General features: G+C 32.0%; 1 protein-coding gene across 1 annotated transcript in view; it reads right to left on the bottom strand.

Annotated features, from left to right (window-relative positions):
• Positions 1–17862, bottom strand: part of Tob (Transducer of ERBB2) — a 71050-nt gene extending 53188 nt beyond the window's left edge. The window contains exon 1 of the mRNA XM_089634856.1: positions 17198–17862. The gene's annotated coding sequence lies outside the window, so the exon portion shown is untranslated. The remainder of the gene's footprint in view (positions 1–17197) is intronic.
• Between the last annotated feature and the right edge of the window lie 2104 nt (positions 17863–19966).

The raw sequence follows: 19966 nt of genomic DNA, 5'->3' as shown, positions 1-19966 counted from the left end.
TACACGTCATCTAGTAATACATATTTGAGGTTGTTTAAGGTTTCTAGGAGTTTTATTTTCCCTTTAAACTAATACAAAGGTAAATGACAGAGAAAGAGTAACATAGGATAAGGAAAAGAGATACTCCTGATAAATTTTATGCGCATGCATTCATTCATTCTATCCATAGACATATGAATATTAGTAGACCTGCCCTAAGTGATTAAAAGCGTATTATCCCCACTCCCCATACCGGTTCCATTGGAGCCGGCTGTCCTCGCGTATGGCCTCAAGTGAAATTTGAAAACGTGACGTCATCATTCTTGTGCGAACTATGGTCGAGGCATCATCGGTTCATTTTACGAAATAACACGGCAAAATGTTGACTTGTACTATGAAAACTTGTAAAAATAGATGTGAAAAAGAGAATAAACCCAATTGTCGTATTACATTCCATATATAAGCATTATTTTACTTTATTTTAAGCATATTCACATCGTATAATATGAATCAGTTGTTACTATCACATCGAGAAACGTCTGGACGCGAAACACAAAGCTGATTGGTTGCTGGGAAGTAAATTATGAACATTTATAAAAGTGTCTTAACTAAGTACTTAAACGAAATATTCGACTCTGAAAAGAGAACCGAATTTTTTTGCCGAATTTGGACTTCGCAAATTTGTTCATAACGTGGCGAGTAATTTGCGCTCCCATGTGAAAATGTCTATTCATTCAAAAGCAGATTTTACTTTTAAGAAGTAAATGGTGATATTATAATGCGAGATGCCTATTTACTGTCAGATTGATTTATTGACGAATAACAGTCAGCCTTACGCCCTTCGTTCTTCAACAGTTGATTTTACCCCTCGCCATTATCTTCTCGTCTATTTATTCCTATGTCTGTGATTCTATCATAATTTTATGCTATTTTTATGAACTTTAATTTCTTTTACGATACTTCTTTAAATATGTATAAACTGAAAACTTAAACAGATACATAATTATGAAAATAAAATGTAACTTTATTTTGTACATTTATGAATTATTACTCTGTTATCAATTATGTTTATATTTAGTAAAAAAAAATAATAGTTTTTTAATATAACTTATTTCCTGATTATACATATTGCTTATCAACTCTTAGTAAAGTTTTGTCGTTATGTTGTTTTATGTTATATTGTTTTCTTTCCATTGTGTATTATAACTATACTTTGTACTATAAAATAAAAAAAAAATATAAAAAAACACTCACTTACAATGCAAAGCAAAAAATAACTTTAGATATTAAGAACGTTCATACGTAACGTTGATGTTATACCAACAGGGGGAGAAAATTAGAATATAATTGAAAGGGTGTTTCTTATAATAGTAACAAAGTTTGAATGCGCTCGGTGGTCAGCGCAATCAATATTTAAGTACCACCTTGGAACAAAAGTTCTAGTGAAGTTCTCGGGTGATTTACAGGTTGACTCAGTAAAGAGAAAAGGTTAATGCTTTTGCGAGCGAATGAATTTTGCTAATCTTCATTCCTTCGTTGAGTGTTATAGTTTCCATGAATGAATACATTTTACAAGTTTGTGTAACAGTTCTTTAATGTATTTATTTATCAATGCTAAACCAAAACTTCATAAGATACGTTAGATTGTTAGAATGTTATAGATTTTCGGTCAAGACTGTTATACAGGGTCTTAATTGCACAAACAGAAGGTGAACGGAGTCATTTTAAATGATGGTAGAAGTAAAAAAGATAAATCTTCTTTTTTAGAAACTTCTTTATCTTTTTTAGAAACTTCTTTATCTTTTTTAGAAACTTCTTTATCTTTTTTAGAAACTTCTTTATCTTTTTTAGAAACTTCTTTATCTTTTTTCGATTCAAAATTATTTTTCCATGTATTATAATTATTAATATTATTTTTTCCGACAGTCAAATCAACTATTTTAAAAAGCTATTCAACTTTATTTATTTGTACTATCATTTAAAATCACTTTCCGAAGTTTGTGCACTTACCCCCGGACACCGTGTATAGGTGAATAATTCAATAAAATGCACAATAAAACTGATAAACGTAACTGTATCGACAAATGTGAATGCCCCTATTAACCTAACCTATCAAACCAACAGCCTTCAGCTGATACTTTACTACCCCCATTTTATCGATTTCCACATTATTAGGGTTGGGTTAGGTTAGGTTAGGTTAAAAGGGGCACGTACAATTCAGCTTAAAATTAAAAAATACAAAAATTTTCAGACTGGCATTAACCAAACACATTTTGAAAATAAAAATCATGTTTTTACCACTGTGACAAATACGAATATGTAGACCATTAACCATTATGATACAGACGAGCGAGCTCTGAAATATAAATGATAGGTACGAAATTTGAACTGTGTCGCAACTTTTCTGTTTGTAGTAACCGTTGCGTATTTCAGTTTCGTAATAGAGAAACGCAATAATCGAAATGATTGCGAAAAAGCTGGAATAAAAACTCGCGATTTTGCATGAATAGGCAACTAGCGTCTAATGACCGTACGCAATTCACACATATTTTTAAATGCTATCAAAAGATTTCGAATTTCGAATCTGAATTCTAAAAAAAGATAAACAGATTACTGTATTGAAAGTCTGAAAATATATCTAATGGATTTTGAACTTCGAATGAAGATTATAGATGTTGTCTATAAATATATCAATTCGATTTAGAATTTCGAATCAGAATTCCAAAAAAGACAGACGGGTTGTTTTATGTATTGAACTGTAATAATGTACCATCAATGTATCTAACCGATTTTAAAATTCGAATCAGAATCAGAAAGTCAGAAAATATGTGGGCTAATCTAATAGCTGTAGTCCGTCAATGTATCTATCTAGTCAATTTAGCTTGGTGCTGAATGGTCTGTAATAATTGAATAAAATCTGAATCAAGTCGAGTGGCCTATCGCGGGTTATTGGAGTTACTAGGGGTATTTTTCCTCTACTCGGGAGAGGGTGAAGCACATAGTGTATGGTGACCCAAAAACGCAGTCAGCAGTGCTTGAAAATATCGATTAAGTAAAAATTACTGCCAACGGCGCTTTAGTTTTTGGAATTGGTCCACAACGGTTATTTATTTTTACAAGTAAGTTTCAATATCTCTCATAGGAAAGCTGTCAAAATCCATGCGAATTTATAATATTTAAGATATCAACAAGTATATGTAATTATTGAAGACAATATTAGCTATTCTTAAACGAAAATTTGAAACGGAAAACATTTTCGTTTAAGAATCCCTAATATTGTCTTCAATAATTAAATATTACAATTTGAGGTTTTACTCATTAAGTTATTCCAAAAATAAATATATTATAAGACCTAAAAAGGTCATTCAACTTAATTTACAGACATAATAATTGTTTCTTCTCTTTCTTAACAAGTTTGCATAAACGCGACACATTGTGTTTTTGATTGCTGATGGAGATATTAGTTTAGTTTGATATTAGAGATTTGTCATTAAACTTTTTTTAAGGCATTTATAAAGAATGTGCTTATGGAAATGAAACGGTTCATAACATATCTATTGCCTTAATTATTCTATTTTAAATTAACATTTTTTGAAAAAGTTGTATGTTGTAGACCTGCAGAATTGAAATGTTGCTTATTGAATAGCCAGGTACTCGTACTTCTCCACCTTCCTTTTGTCTATCTTCTCCTCCTTCCCAATCCTTCCAGCCAAACAACATACTCCGATTGGGTATACCATAGTCAGCAATTCGAAATCTTGCGCAATTCATACCAAAGATAAAGAAAAGTACCTATAGGTTTAAATTTATCAATTAATTTATTTATTTTTTAACGTCCTTTTTACAGGCTTTTTACAAATGAATAGTATTATAAGAGTATTATACAAAACTGAACTACCCCAGTAACAATCTTTTGAATTAAAGATATTTACTGAGTCGGTACAATTATTTCCCTTCATTAGTATTCAGGGCAATGAGGAATACATAGCAAGATAGTTAGTCCCAGAATTTATACACTGAAATAAATCCCGAATTCTCGAGTTACGTAGTGAAATCCAAAAGCTTTTCAATGCAAGCAATTCCAGACTATCAAATGCATCATTTTGAAATTTCTGTAGAAATATCAAGTCAGTGAAAATCCTTCTGTCGAAGATCATTTAAACGAGTGTTGTAATTCATCAAATTTATTAGAATTCCCATTTCAAAACATAAACCATTTATTCAATAGCTTGTACACTAGATTAGCCCTGTCTAGTTGAATTCATTTTAAAAATAACGCCACGTAGCGTACGTCACAAATATGGAGATGAACTTAACAACCCAACTCTGTTTAAACTCCTTGTACAAGCGTTCAAACTCGTATGCGAAACCACGGAGAGTTTGTTTTCAGAGGAGTTGTAATATGGACATAATTCAAATTTAAATATTTGGAACTCAGTTATTTTTGTGATTGAAAACATGAACTTGCCCAGCATAGCTGAGAAGCAAAGTAGACGAACAAAAGGTAAAACACAATGCACAGTGCCCATTTCGCATTGCGAAATAATGCGTGGGCCTTTTCATAAATGTGCATGTGAACCAAACCAAAATTGTGTTGGGGTTATTTTTAAATGAATATGCCGTGTCTAGTCTAATTTAGATGCTTGTACATGAATGTTATATAATACAGAAATCGTTATTTTGTTCTACGGTAACACCGGCTATTTCTTGTTTTAACGTATGTTTTATTGTGCAAATGATTTCCTAGAGATATCTGAATGCTGTTGAGCTATTCGTTCGTCCATGTGGGAGTTTATTCCAAGCTTTAGTAGTTAATATTCCGAGAGTACTATCTTTAAACATCGCATCTGGGTTGCGCTTCAGTTTTTTTTAACCTTCCGATAACTGGAGCCGCCCACAAAGTGATGAAATGCGGCAATCATCCGTCATTGAAATTTCGCTGGCATCAAAAGGGCTACCATTGAGTGATAATAATATTATCATTCAAACGCTAATAATTTCTAATGCCCGCCTGTAAACTGAAATTGATTAGTGGTTTATTGTTTTGCTCCAATGTCATACATGTTGGTGCGAATTGGAAGTTCGACACTGTATGTAGTCTATGTTGGTAATGGAGGTCGCTCTGTGATACATTGTACCAACAGTCGAGGCCACACGCATGCCTGAGATATAATAGGCCTATTCAGAATGTATCCAAGTGTATTGTCATCTCATTTGATCATATGTGATTAGAGTCAGTACAGATATTATTAATACAAATCAATTTAATTATGTTGACTTTTTACAGACGGAAACAGACCTTCTTTGAAATGATTCAGTAGTTGATTATAATTAGATTTTTTTTAATGTTCTTTGAAATGATTCAGTTGTCTATTATAATTAGAATTTTTTTAATGTGTCCCGAATGCTCCCAATCGTCTGAAGCCAGTGAGACTATGGCGTCTCCAATTAGGGTATGTTGTGCGGCTGAAGGTAGTGGGGAGCGGAAGGAGATGGGAAGAGGAAGATGGGGAATTGACTTGGCATTCAGATCTGGTCACCAAAAACGGCCAAACCCATTTCAAGCGACGTTTAAATCCTGAATGGTGGTCTTTCAGACACCAGGGCGATACTGAGAGATCCTCCACTCTGAAACGACGCAAATATTCCATTAATATTTTGATTAATTTTATTTTATTTGTGAAATATCGCAAATTAATCAAATAAAATTTACTTGCGCACGCCGGGATTTGAGTGACCTCCGGCTTGCTAGTCGAGAGATTCACCCCTCGAACACAGAGGCCGTCGATTATTACCTTCCTAGAATATCAATTGATAATTTTAAGAAGATTTACTTTACGGTTAGACTCAAACCAACAGTGTTTAAAAAAAACAAAATAAATGAATTTTCTTCTTCAAAATAAATTAAATCTATCACTAACAGGCTTTTCCATGTGGACAGATTTTTTTAATTTTTTTTTTATATATTCTTATTTTTCATTTAAATACTTTTGTATTTGCTTATTTCTCGTTAGAGGTGAATTTTCTATATTATTTCAAATGTGCGTGTTCATACGTTTTGTAACTTTATTTATTTTTTAAACCAAATTCATGTACATGCTGAGCCACTGTTACAATGTACAACAGATTTTTACTGTACCTATCACTTATATTTAAATTTACTTCGTGTAAAAGCCCACTAAGGCGTTAATAAATAAATTAATATATTTATATTTATCTTAATATTATTGTGACAATACTAATTCAGTTTGGCAATATTGTCAACTCATATGAGACTGATTTACATTTGGGAAACAAATAATCCGAAGTTGTTGACATTTTTAGTACATCGATGTTCCAATACTTTATTTTCATCTAGCATTGCTAATATATTTGATGAAACTATTTCATTCTGGATGAGTTAATGAACGTTATTTCTAGTACATCGATGTTCCAATACTTTATTTTCATCTAGTATTGCAAATATATTTAACGGAACTGTTTCATTCTGGATGGGATAATGAACGTTTTTTTCTAAAGCTGAAAGTGTCAAATTATATTGTTATTTTAGTATTACTTATATAATTGTTATTGCACCTGTTCAAATATATTTTTCTTTCCCGTACAATAATTAAAAATGTGTTTTTATCAGTCACACTTTTCTACCGCACTGGTATATTATATAAATTGTGTAAATGTATAAAAAACTTTAAAAAGTGTGAAGAAAGTGTTATAACGATTCGAATATAAATAACAGTCTAACTAATTATATTCTAAAGGTTGTTTCATTACTTCAATCTGCAAATGTTAATTCAAAGATCTTGAAGTAGTCCCGTGCTGTTGCTGAATTTTTGACGATTCTGCAGTCGTGTTAGAGGTCGCAAAATACACAATTCCAAGAAATAATGAAGTCTATAATAAAGGCTGGTAATAATTAATGGTGGCATACCAGTGTCTTTTTCTCGTAGTTTTATTGAATAAATAATACGACATAAATTATGCACTGTAGAAGTATTGCAACCGAATTGTCTATGTATGAATAGAAATGGTTTACTAGCTTCACGTGCATGTACAGGACATGCGATGTTTTCAAACTGCACACAATCAGTAAACAGCTGTACAATATACATTGCATATAGGCGCAGAGGATGTAGTAATAGGTCACTGCTGATCGATACTGATAGCATTAGAATATTGAAATTATTCCACGTTAAAAAAATGATTGATGAAGGTCACACACTAACAACACAATTACACGTTATTAGTTAATTAAAATGTGAAATCATTTATTTATTTTTTACATTAGCCTTCATTATTATCACCGGGCAATAGATTATCATAAAAATCGATGTAATTCGATGTGACATTACACGAACAAGTAGGTCCGCTCTAAAGCCAATACCGCCTATAAATATATAGGACTAGTCGAAGATGGCCGTTGATCTGGTTCAGGAGATGAAGGATAGATGGCTAGATTTTTAATTCTTGGAATTTTTTGATCAATTTTTCTAACCACTCGGTATCTACCGGAAACATATAACAATGATTTAGGTGTTATAATATTGTGGAAAAGTCACTTATTTTGGGTTTCAGAATAGAAAACCAAAGAGTTCCAGCGAAACTAAGAATAAAATTAGAACAAACTAGAATACATACAGGGTGTATCGGCACGTACCCGACAAACTTTAACCAGCTATTCCTTAGCATATTTGGAGTAAAAATCTTATGTGCACTTTGCTGTCCGGTAACGTTTTTTTTAATAAAAAAAATATTATTCATATTTTACCACATGTCACCACTGTTTTATCCTTTGTCAAAATTTGAAAACCCATCTGGCAATATTTTATTCGAATTCCGTTGAATAATGTACGTGTGTACCTATATTGGCGCGTTTTTACAATCACAACGAAATGGCACGGCACCATTCGTCTCATTTTTAACTATTATTATTTAGTGTGTGCGAAAGAGCGAAGACACTTTTCAACATACTTGCTTATAACAGCTGTTGAACACGAAAAGCAATGCCAATGACAGTGATGTAGTGTGGAAAATTTTAATTTTTTTGTTTTTAATTGAAAAAAAAATGCTACCGGACAGCAAAGTGCCCATAACATTTTTTACTCCAATTGTGCTAAGGAATAGCTGGTTAAAGTTTGTCGGGTTACTGCCGATACACCCTGTATAACGCTAGCCGCGCTGCTGTAACATGGTCTGGCTAGAAAGGGAGTTGCTAAAACAATGATATAAACAGATATTTCGATACTAAGTTACAAGTGACAGATCATCGCTGGAATAGGAAGGTAGAATCTACAGATAGTTGCTGATCATGATACCAAGTCCATTATCCTTTAGACCGTTTCAGTTCACGCACAATGTTTGGCATATTGGTAAACACCGAAGCTAAAGAATTCTAAACATTTCTAACCTTAAAGCAGGTCATCTCGATCAGGTGTGAGCATGATTTATATAGACTAGAGATGCCAAACAACCAGCATCAGGTCTGAAACATGTGACGCTTTGGCAATATAAACTATACCACGAGCATAAAGCATAATGTACACAGTTCGGTCGGCCTTCGCTCGCTAGGTGTTCTAACCCAATTAATCGTGCCATAAACAAACCATACTCTGTAAATAGTGCTTGATGATCGTCGAGATATTTCAGGCGCACAGTGTCAGATCACGGATGTTGCAGTTCCAACTTAAAATAGATTCTTTATTAATAACTAGTAATTACTACTCGGCTTGCTCGAATTTCGACATGTTTATTGAACACGGTTTTTTGCGGTTACCATGCTATAACGCTTTATAAATCATTACCGAAATCATTTTGCGAGCTAAAATTAATGGCTTTGAATAGAAAATTGAAGACGAAATGACAAAAAGCCGTGAAATTCTTACGACATATAATTCTTTCATAGAGTTTTTGATGATTTTCAGGCAAATTACTTTTATATTAAATTTTCAATGGATCAACTTTTCTTTAACGTCCGAAGGTTATACCCAAAGATATTAGAAGAACGAGATGTGCTATGAGCAGTTCATACTGTGTGGAATTGTTTTGCCCAGTGTCGCCGGTTTTGTTCACCAATACTACTGCACACCTTCGCTTACGTTAAGGTATCCGCACTAATACATAGAACACATTTCTGTGCGTACACGTCCCGACAGTATTCAAAGTACCCTAATTAGGTAGTACTCCGCCTACGGTCCGGCGGCCAACATAGCATATCTCGTTATTCTAATATCTTTGGTTATACCCATCAATGTAATATATCATTCAAGAAGATAATACTAACACATCTAAACAAAACATGAAACAGATCAAAACACAAAGTCCCGGTAAGATATAAATCCTGTGTTTGTTTCCTAGTTGTTACCGTTATCTTTTTTATTTTCTGTGTCTTGTTCTGTTCCATGTTTCGTTTAGGTTTGTTAGTATTTACTTCTTCATCAATGATACTTTTAAATTACTTCAAACGTCTTATGGTATCTTTCAATTTGTCTTCAGTTGAATATTTTTTAAATAACTTCATAGCTTTTGTAGGTGTTTGTTTATTCGAAGAACGAATTTAACGGGAGAAAATTTCAATAGTTGTTTAGATTAAATATTGTGCAGGGTGCTAATGCTTAAATAGAATACAACATTAGAAATAATAATCAATCGAGGAGTGTTTACCAATTATTTAAATGTAGTTTTGCTAAGATTTACTTTCATAACATAAAGCATATTGTAATTTTGATTAATTGACAGAAATAATAACAAATCATTGACTAACACATTTACATTATTTTCATCACCATGCAAATGCTTCAACATAACTTATCTTTTTGTTTAAATGATATTATTGATTGCATATCTCGTCTAGAAATTAATGTATAAACAAAGTAGAGCGTAGAGAGATATATTTTGTATTTTGTGCGCACGTTGTACATTGTAGGTATTCCATAATAGAAAATGTAGGAGTTGCTAACTATAAGGTATAGAAAATGGTACGAAATCCGATCTTGAGGCAACTGAATTTTAGTAAAGACAACCGGAATTTCTAGAGGTCATTTGACGAATAAATCTTAAGAATACAACGAATCATAAAGAGTTTTGAACAAAGTGATTGCAAAGTACTATCAATCGCAAAGATTGTTAGATTAATTTGAAACAAAGCCATTATTTTTCAGTGTTTTGATTACTATAATAGATTTATCAACCGGTTTCGCATAAAATTTGATTTATGGGATTAAAGTTTCTTCAGTTATTTTAGGGAAAGTTCTGAGGGTGAAGGGAGTTGTAGGAGAAAGAGATAGGAAAGATAGTGGCTGGGAAGTACCTGACTATTAAAATCTAGTCACCAAACCTAGCTAATTAGATTTCGAGATTTTTAATTATTTAACACTAACGATTAAATGAAAAATTTTATCGTATTTGAATATGTCTTATTTTTCGACCATTTAACAAGTTTTACAAAGCTCCATATTTCGTGACGTAAATAAGGTCGCTAGCCAATGGAAAACGAAATAAAAATCTGCGAATTTCATGACACCAGAGCTCACCAAAAAAGTTGATTCTAATAATTAATTTTGTGCATTATAGATAATTGAAATAGAATACATATTCAATGTATAATATTTTGAAAAGGCGTAATGGTGGTCTTGTAAGGTATTAGGGCGAGCTATCTAAACAAGTATCTGCTAATAATAGGAAATATTAGGATCGTGGGTCGAGGCATAACATAGGCATAACAACATAAACTCTACTTAAGTCAATGCAAATTGAATGCAAACTGCGTTGTGATAATTATTTGGGTTAATTTCTACGATAACAATGCGATTTGGAGGAATTAATGGGAATAATTTCAACGTCCCGTATAATTTAGAGATAAAACCGACATAACTGTTCAGTTTAATTGTACTTTAATTTGTAAAGCCTTTGATAAAGGTCTTCTTATATACTTATGCTAATCTATATTGATTGTTGACTGGTTTTTTAAATGTTCCAACAACGGTAATGCAAAAAGTTGTTCATTTTATGTAATATAAATATTACTTATATTACATAAAATATTAAATAATTAAATTAAATTAATAAAAATAATTAAATTAAATTAAAAAATAATTACATATATTATGTGACGATCTCTAACTATTAAATAAACTTATTTCGTTTTCCTTGATTCCTTCGTAATGGAACTTAAGGTTTTTGTGGATTCAGAAAGCGGTAAGGTAGGTACCTACTTATAATCAGAAAATGATCTTTATTTTACTAATAAATCCACATTTAAAAGGTGTATTTCTTTTGTTTAAATTTTTGAAATATCATTTTTCAAGTTTACTAACGTGTACACATTCGAAAGAAATTTTGCTGACGTTTCTCTAATTTGTCAACAATAAAATATTATATTATATTTTAAAGAATATTGGCAATATTTTTTTTAATGGAAGATGATCACGTGGAAAATATTTTATAAATACTTTTAGCTTCATAAATTTTACGATTATAATATCCCGTGATTTTTCATAGGTCTGTTCTAGTAATGATAATAATGGTAATAATATAAAGGCGAAGCTTCAACTATTTTAGATTAATCTGTTTTACGAAATGGTTTAAATTATGAATACCTAAAAAGTGCTGGATAAATTAAAGCTTTTCCAATCGCTTGCTTTCGAGAAAAAATATAAGAGTATGCTACTAAAAAATGTATTTAATTATTAGAAATGTATGAAGGCATATACGAAACGACTCTAAAAATAAAATATTTCGACAATCTCCCTTGATTAACTTTTTGTCTCTCTTATAAAAATATTCAAAAATAAAAACCACTTTTACGCTTCAAATCGAGCGTTTATTGACTCCGTTTGCTTAGCGATTTTTACGAATTCTACCGATATTCGTGGAGATAAGGACACTAAGAATTTAAGCATTTTTGGCTGTGGCTTCTTCGTAATTCAGATGAACAGAATGAAGTGTGCAATATTTTCACTTCCGTTTCTATTTTTATTCAATGTAGCTATGTATTTTTACTTTTTAATTTTTTTATTATTATTTTGAAATGTGTAATCTATTGCATTGCACTACCTCGGATACTTTCTGGAATAAAATATTATTATTATTAATATTTAATACAATATAATATCCAATGCGCACTGTGTCATTGAACATACAAAACGTATACATTTATCACTATTACGGGCGCGCTGTGTCATTGAATATACAATATGTATACATTTACCACTATTACGGGCGCGCTGTGTAATTGATTATACAATACGTATACATTTACCACTATTACGGACGCGCTGTGTCATTGAACATATAATGCGTATTGATTTATCACTATTACGGGTGCGCTGTGTCATTGAATATACAATACGTATACATTTACCACTATTACGGGAGCGCTGTGTCAGTGAATTAAAGGAGATTATGTTTCATTATTAGAGATCACATAAAACAATTATTTTTACATGCCAACTAGTTGTTTTTTGTTTCCAAAGCTAATCCATTCAAAAGGAATGACAATTAAACTCGTTTTTGAATTGTCATGAAAAATAATATCTTTTGAACAATGATGACAATTGCACTCGTTTTTGAATTGTCATGAAAAATAATATCTTTCGAACGTGTCATAAAAAACCTTATGTTGACTAACAAATTTATTGTAAAATACGGAACAAACAATAAAGTGCATTCTCTTAGTTTTTGACAGCTAAATATATATTTTAAAGCCCCACAGTTCACAATGAGAATGGCGTTGTGAACTGAAATGAATTCCGAAGTTCTAAAATATGCAAACTTTATAACACGTGTTTTGGCAATAACATTAGAAGTTTGTAGTGATTCATACTGATAATTTCATTGTTTTTTAAATGAATTGTTATAAAATATTAAAGTGATAAGTACATAATGCATTCTAAAACAGTTTTTTTACTGAAAATGTGGTTAGCATTTTTCTATTGGGAATTTGAAATGATTTTTTTTTATTCAAGAGTATATTGTGAATTGTTATTGTATTGTATACCGTATGCCCTTACTTAACATAACCTCGAACGACTTATCGTCATACTCGATAAGCAGGTTGTTGAATTTTCCATTTACCAGCTGACAATCAAAAGAGTTAAACAATTTAACTAATCTCAACGAGTGAAGGTATTAAATATCATCTGTAGAAATTTTCGGAAAGTTTGAAAAAAGTCACAGCTGTAACGAGCAATACCATGTTGCGCAGTTTAGAAAATTCCAGAATTGTGTTCATGTGCCAATATTGCTTGAAAAAATTATGTTTATATGCTCACTGTCCTGAAACATGTTTTATTTATGTTGTGTTATTTGGCATCGGGGTACCTACCATAAATTCCTAGGGGTAAACAAGACAAGGGGCTGTTAAAAGCAATTCGAATGTGTTTTGGTAAAACCCTTCAACCCTCATTCTCTTCAAAGTACAACATGCTAAATTAATTTTGTCTGATTGATATATACATTGTTTTAGGTTATTTAGAAAAAAACGCAGATGAAAATTCTCAACCCTCAAATATTATAAAATTATTATTATTATTATTATTATTTTTTACTTGCAATACTTGCAGAACTTAATAATTATTATAACACTATTAAATTTGATTTTTTTTAAATTTAAAAAAAAAAAATTAATGGAGTTCTACGAATTAAACACCAAAACAATAAATAAATTATAAAATTCAATTTATTTCAAATAAAATTTTTAAAAAGTAACCTCCTTCATATAAACTTAAAGATTTTTAGTTGGTTTAACGAATCCGTATATATTCGTTTTATTGTCTCCTGTTACGTTTTCATTTTATGGCTTGAAGGGTTTTATGAAACAGTACACAAATACATTCAATGCTAAACTTTTTTTTTAACTCGCGCTGCAGTACCCGTACATGTACGTTATTGAATACACTTCCTTTTCTGAATTTTAAAGCCAAAAATGGTTTCTTGAAGCAGCAAAACTTTTGAACGGTGAGGATAAGAAAAATGTGTGCAATAAAATTGAAGCTCGGTCAAGGTTAGATTATATCTACTTAAAACATTAAATGTTTGATTTCTTATCACCGATATGTAAACTGTGTTCTTTCATATCCTGACTGAAGATATAAACACAAATTTTACGCATTAATTTCGCTTACGCACTTGCTAACGTTTTTATAGCAATATGCGTAATACACAAAAGTAAAATACTAAGAATAATAGCGAACTAGATATAGAAATAGAAATAAACCGGATTATATCTTAAACGAACACAAGATTCTGATCTTAAACTGTAGATGTAATTTTTTTTCCGAATCGCCATCGCTCGAAAATGGGAAATACAAGTAGGCTCGAAATAATCTTATACTGATTGTGATCTGTCGATTTCGTTAGTGTGATTTAAAATAAAATAGTAAATATTATGAATGTGATTTTAATCAGTGTTGTAATAAACCAAACTTCGCTTTATGCTTTTATCGTGGCAATGTTTTTGTTTCACCTGAGCCAAGGTTAAAAACAGACTTAAAATTTTGCGTTAGAAATGTAACAAATAACTAATACAAGAAAACAAACACCTTATGACTAAATAAGATTATTTAAATTAGCAATGTGTAAACTGAAGATGTTTTCATTATAACAAAAACAAACTGCAATAACGGATATGAATACAATTTAGCAATGCGTGTTGTTATACGACTGACCTTATGAAAGTTAACTTATAACTTATATATTAGTTAATTTGTTTATATAAATGGAAACTAAAGGTATTTCTATTGCAACGTAAACAGAAATGAAAACAGTTTAGTATTAGGGTAACATCTAACTAATGAATATTAGGTGTAACTCATATTTGATTATTGATGGAAAACTGGTATTCTATTACACCAAAAACATACTGCATTAACGGATTTAAAAACTGATGCGAAACATGTGTTGTTATAAGTAATAGCGTATAACTTATAAAATATAACATTATTAATTATAACTAATGCAATAGGTGAGTCTAAAACAGATATTAAAATCGACTTAAAACTTATATTTTTATAAGCAATACCATAACATATAAATAACTAAAGATAACATACAACTTAGAAATAAGTAATTTTTCACTTTCTTTGATTATTGAAGTGGACCCTGATGATATATGAAAATAAACATTTTGAAACTGAAAATCATTAAAAGTTATATCATTAAAATCAAATAAAATTACAGTCGTGTGCTTAATTAATAGTTGTACGTGATTTATGCGGTAAACACATCGTCCGCGAGGCCATATTATAACACGTTCATCAAAACGTTATATTTCTAGTCTGTAAAATAAAAACATTTTTTTGTCATGGAAAAATGATTTAATGCGTCTGCAAACATCTGAAACAAACAATATTATGTTGAATCAGGCTATAATACGAACTTCAAAGTCGTGAGACCTTGACAAATTTATCTGGTTACCGAAATTAATGAATGATCATACTTGTGACAAAAATATATACATATATTGTTGATAATTATCAATCATTCCAAAGGTGTTGAATTTTTTGTCATTACGTGAAAAATTGATTGTTATTGTTGTCCTTATAAATATAGATTTAAAACATTTAAAAAATCCCATCATTCTTATGGTTTTGAATTAAAATAATAACGAATTGCGAATAAATATGATGATGTTAGTTTATCTTATTTTTATAATCATCGTTGGTCTTACTCTTTTGTCGACTTACTTATAAAAAAAAAAATATATAAATAATTTTCTTTAACCTTATGCGCAGTACTTTTTTAACTACTAACGATTTTGTAAACGAATTTCGGCGGCCACACGAGCAGACGCCTTTACAAATAAGGCTGTATATTTTATGTCTGTAATACAAGAGGTTACGGCACCTGAAATGTGTACCTAAGGCTCTTTCCGGGATACGATTAAATCGATACGGTGTAATTAACGGCACTACAGTTACCTGATAACGCCAAATAAAAGCATTTCGTGTACTTGTTTACATAAAACGACTTATTTATAGCAGCTTTTCTGCTGTTAATTCCGTTGTAGCGTGTTAATTAAATGATGATAGAAACAGTTCCATAAATGAATGAGTCTGATACACTGTCACAAAATGGTTATGTTTAAAAGTCGGACTTACTTCATCAATCAATAAAATAAACAGTAATGTTCAATGGTTTGATCTACAACTTTAATCAATAAAACAAACGTAACACTTTGGACTCAGCTTCATGTCTTCTGAAGGATTGTTTGTTTATAAGTTTTGCAACTTGGTAGATTTTTAAAGTACGTCTGCATTCTATATCACGAAGTTAAAAAACAAGCAAACATAATATCACATGATATGTAGTAACTAATAGTATATACTCATAGTTCTTCGTTACGTCGTATAAGTGAATTATGTTCTCAGTAAACACTGGTTTGAAAAAACTTTATTCGCTAGTAAAAGCACCTTATCGTTGTTTTAGAACTCTTAGATAAAAAAAAAAATGTAGAAAAGAAGCACATTATCTGTACCGTATTGTTGACTCAGAGGCACATTTTTCATATACCACCGCGTCAATATTATCTGGTTTGTACCAGATTTTCACAAAATGTCATGTGTTATTTATCTTACTATAAAGAATGAAGGTTTTTGCAAAGCGAAAAATGTCTTTTGTTCTATAAAACAAAGTAAATAGTTCATGCAATCAAATCTTGATATCTATATGACGTATTATGAATTTTGCTAACATCGGAATAAATCTAGTAAAATTCACAGTAGTCGTGAAAAAAGTATGTGTGAATTAAAATATTTTCTATTATTGAACCTGTTTTTGTTACGAAAAGTTTTCCATAACTAGTTCAAATAGATAAGATAATTGAGATATTGTATGTAAGTACAGGGCACAGCTTAAGTACTCCTATTTTTATCAAATGTTAGTTTGTTTACAGGTAATCGCGTAATCAGCTTATACCATAATTATTTTTTTCCCGTCTATTGACAAAGCGTAATATATTGCGTCAAACACGAGTCCACTATTTACGCCACGAAGGGTAAATATAGAACATAAACGTATCCCGCACGGCCACGGAGTCACAAATAGTACATGGTTGGAGGTAAATTTAGCCACCCAGTTACCTAGTTTAACTTCCAGACGGGAATATGGAAAACAGTCGATGTTACACATATGCCGCAAGAGTAGTCTGGAGAGGGCACGGTGTTAGTGCACAGATCAATGGAACATGTATATGGACAGTATGGACACAAGATGCTAGGAAAGTTACCTGAGTTGGCTCCCGTTGATATTCAATATCGACAGTTGTGATGTTGGTGTTGGCAGATGGTAAGACTGCTCGCTAGAAGACCAGCAGAGCTGCGGTGGAACTGATTCTCTCAACCTTGGCAATGTTGATCCTAGCGCGGCGGTTGTATCAGGTAATGAATGTAAGAAAAAGTACAAAAATAGTACTAAAAATTTAGTTTTTAACAATCTAATATCTTTAATATACAATTAAGAAGAGATTATTATAACGGTAACATACCGATAAAAAAACGATTAAAACTTTTTAAGGGTACTTTTAAAATTTTAAGTTTAATATTTCTTTCTTATATCACAGAGGTCGTGTTTTTTTTATCTTTAACAATTTTAATACTTTTAAGTTAGAATAAAAAATGTTTTGAAATTATAAAAACTGTATAAAAAATGAAGTAAAAAAAATATATCGAAGTGCACTCGCGATGATATTCGGCGCTCACAGGCGTCCGGCCGGGCGGCAGTCGCTCGGGAAACTGACAGTGTCGGTGCGCCGCGGGCCTTTATGTTGTTCGCCGGGCCGTTATCCGAGGAATGGCTGTGGCGTGTGGCGTACGGTGGCGGACTGAGGAGGCGGGCGTGCCTAGAGTGCCTAGTGCCTGGGAGACTTGGGCGGGGAACGTCCGCCCGGCGGCAGCTCTGGGCTCTAACTGAGCTGCTCGGCCCCCACACCGCCCGCCCTCCCTCCGGAACGGGCTCGGCGCCGGGAAAATCCCCGGGAAATGCGGTCCCCGCGCAACGCGGCTAGACCCTCGCCTCCCTGACCTTGCAGCGTCGATGCCCGACTCTTCCCCCTCGCACGGCGCATTTTGCCTTTTGCCTGTAAATTGGCAGGCCCGTCCAGGCCTTGAGGGTCCACCGGCGTTGTTCTCGTTCAAGAGCGAGCATAATGACACCGAGTAAAAAATCGGCTCTTTTAGTGATTTTCGCAATTACGTTTTTAATCACATTTCACTCTTTTTGTACGCCGGTCGTAAATTGCGTAAAGTTTTTCCGGGATGAATTTTCTTTCCGTTAGTCCCTAAGGTCCGACCTACACGTTTGAAACACAACTAAAACAAACCGAAATAATATGCTGTTTGGGTTCAAAAAGTACTGGAGCTCAGTTTAATTTTTCCTGGGAAATCTTTCAATTCAGTTTTTGGTTCGTTCTGAAGAAACTGAAATGTTTAGTGTACTAGAATGGTATTGTTTGTTTTCAGAACGCGTGTGTTCGAAGAAGAAGGCAATTAATTATACTCTTAAGTTTTTCGGAATAACTTTATTGAGTAAAACCTCAAATTGTAATATTTAAATATTGAAGACAATATTAGTGATTCCTAAACGAAAATCTGAAACAGAAAAATCAGAAAAGGAAACGGTCACATCTGGGACTGGGTCCTGGGTTCGTGTCCCAGATGTGACCGTTTCCTTTTCTGATTTTTCTGTTTCAGATTTTCGTTTAGGAATCACTAATATTGTCTTCAATATTTAATTATACTCTGTTCTTCTTATCCAGCACCAGGCTTCAAACGCTTGTAAATATTAATTACATACAATCCCTCCAGTGTTATATTATTATGTAAATGATTTTATTCATGAAAAATATATTTTTCCACTTTGCTGTATTACGTTCGCTCAAACATACGTATGGCAGACACGAGGTAGGGATGTATTCCATTCATTCAATTCGCTTCCTCCTCTGTCTCGTATCCTTCGTCTAACCTTCATTTAACCTTTGCATATAAAGCCGCTCGCCTTTTGTCTTTCCTGAAAGAATACCACAAATAATAGAAACGGAAATATTATTTTTCGCAGCACGAAAACATGTTTCGGGACAAATAATTTGAAATCCGGTTTGCTGCTGTTGCTCGTAGCGCTGATTCTTAAGACTGATATGATACTGTTCACTTCATTATTCTCGTTTTTCACGCAATTTATTTTGCTGAAAGAAATCATAATATTACTAAATTCGTGAGAAAAACAAAAATCACGATATGTCTATGTATGAACACTACGAACCACTATTAAATTGGTAGTATATTTGTCGTCTTCTAGTTCTGCTCATACTAACTTAAATGTATTATTCGCGTTGATATGTAATTATAATTTCTAAAATAATAATAAATTACAGGAGCTTCCGGGAGGAAGCTTACGTATGAATTCATAACAAACATTATATGAATTTATTTGTTTATGTAAAATATTATTAATTTATCTACATATAACGCCAAAAATATGGGAATTAGTAATATTTTCAAATTGAATATTTCGATAATTATAACTGAATTTGATAAGGTCTCAAAAGCTTAATTGAAATATTGTATAAATAGCTATTAAGACCTGACACAAACGCCAGTCCCTGTAAGAACAGAGGATATGGCTTTGAGTCCCTGTTGCGACAGTCACCATTTAACTTTCTGTTTGGTTATCTGTTTCATGTTTAATTAGTTTATTTTTCAACCCAAACTTTGAACGAAGAGTTTTAGGGAGATTTTTGAAGAGTGTATGGTGATTATTATGAGTATATAACAATCATATACAGCAGTACAATAAACTATTAAAATTTATAAAAATAAATTGTGTAATATTTAAAACACGCTTACCAGTGAGGCTGATAAAGTTTATCTAATTTTTTTTTTTTTTACATTTGTTGATAATAATGTGACCTTACTGGGGAGTATCCCAGGTCACATTATGGGGTACGGTCCTAATGGATTATACGGTATAAATGTTTCCTCGCAAAATAACTTAGAAATAG

This window comes from Hesperophylax consimilis, chromosome 8 (assembly GCF_061612785.1).
Source record: "Hesperophylax consimilis isolate HC1 chromosome 8, BYU_Hcon_1.0, whole genome shotgun sequence".
Classification (NCBI taxonomy): Eukaryota; Metazoa; Arthropoda; class Insecta; order Trichoptera; family Limnephilidae; genus Hesperophylax; species Hesperophylax consimilis.
The sequence above is the reverse complement of the archived record's forward strand: the minus strand, read 5'-3'. Positions and strand labels throughout refer to the sequence as shown.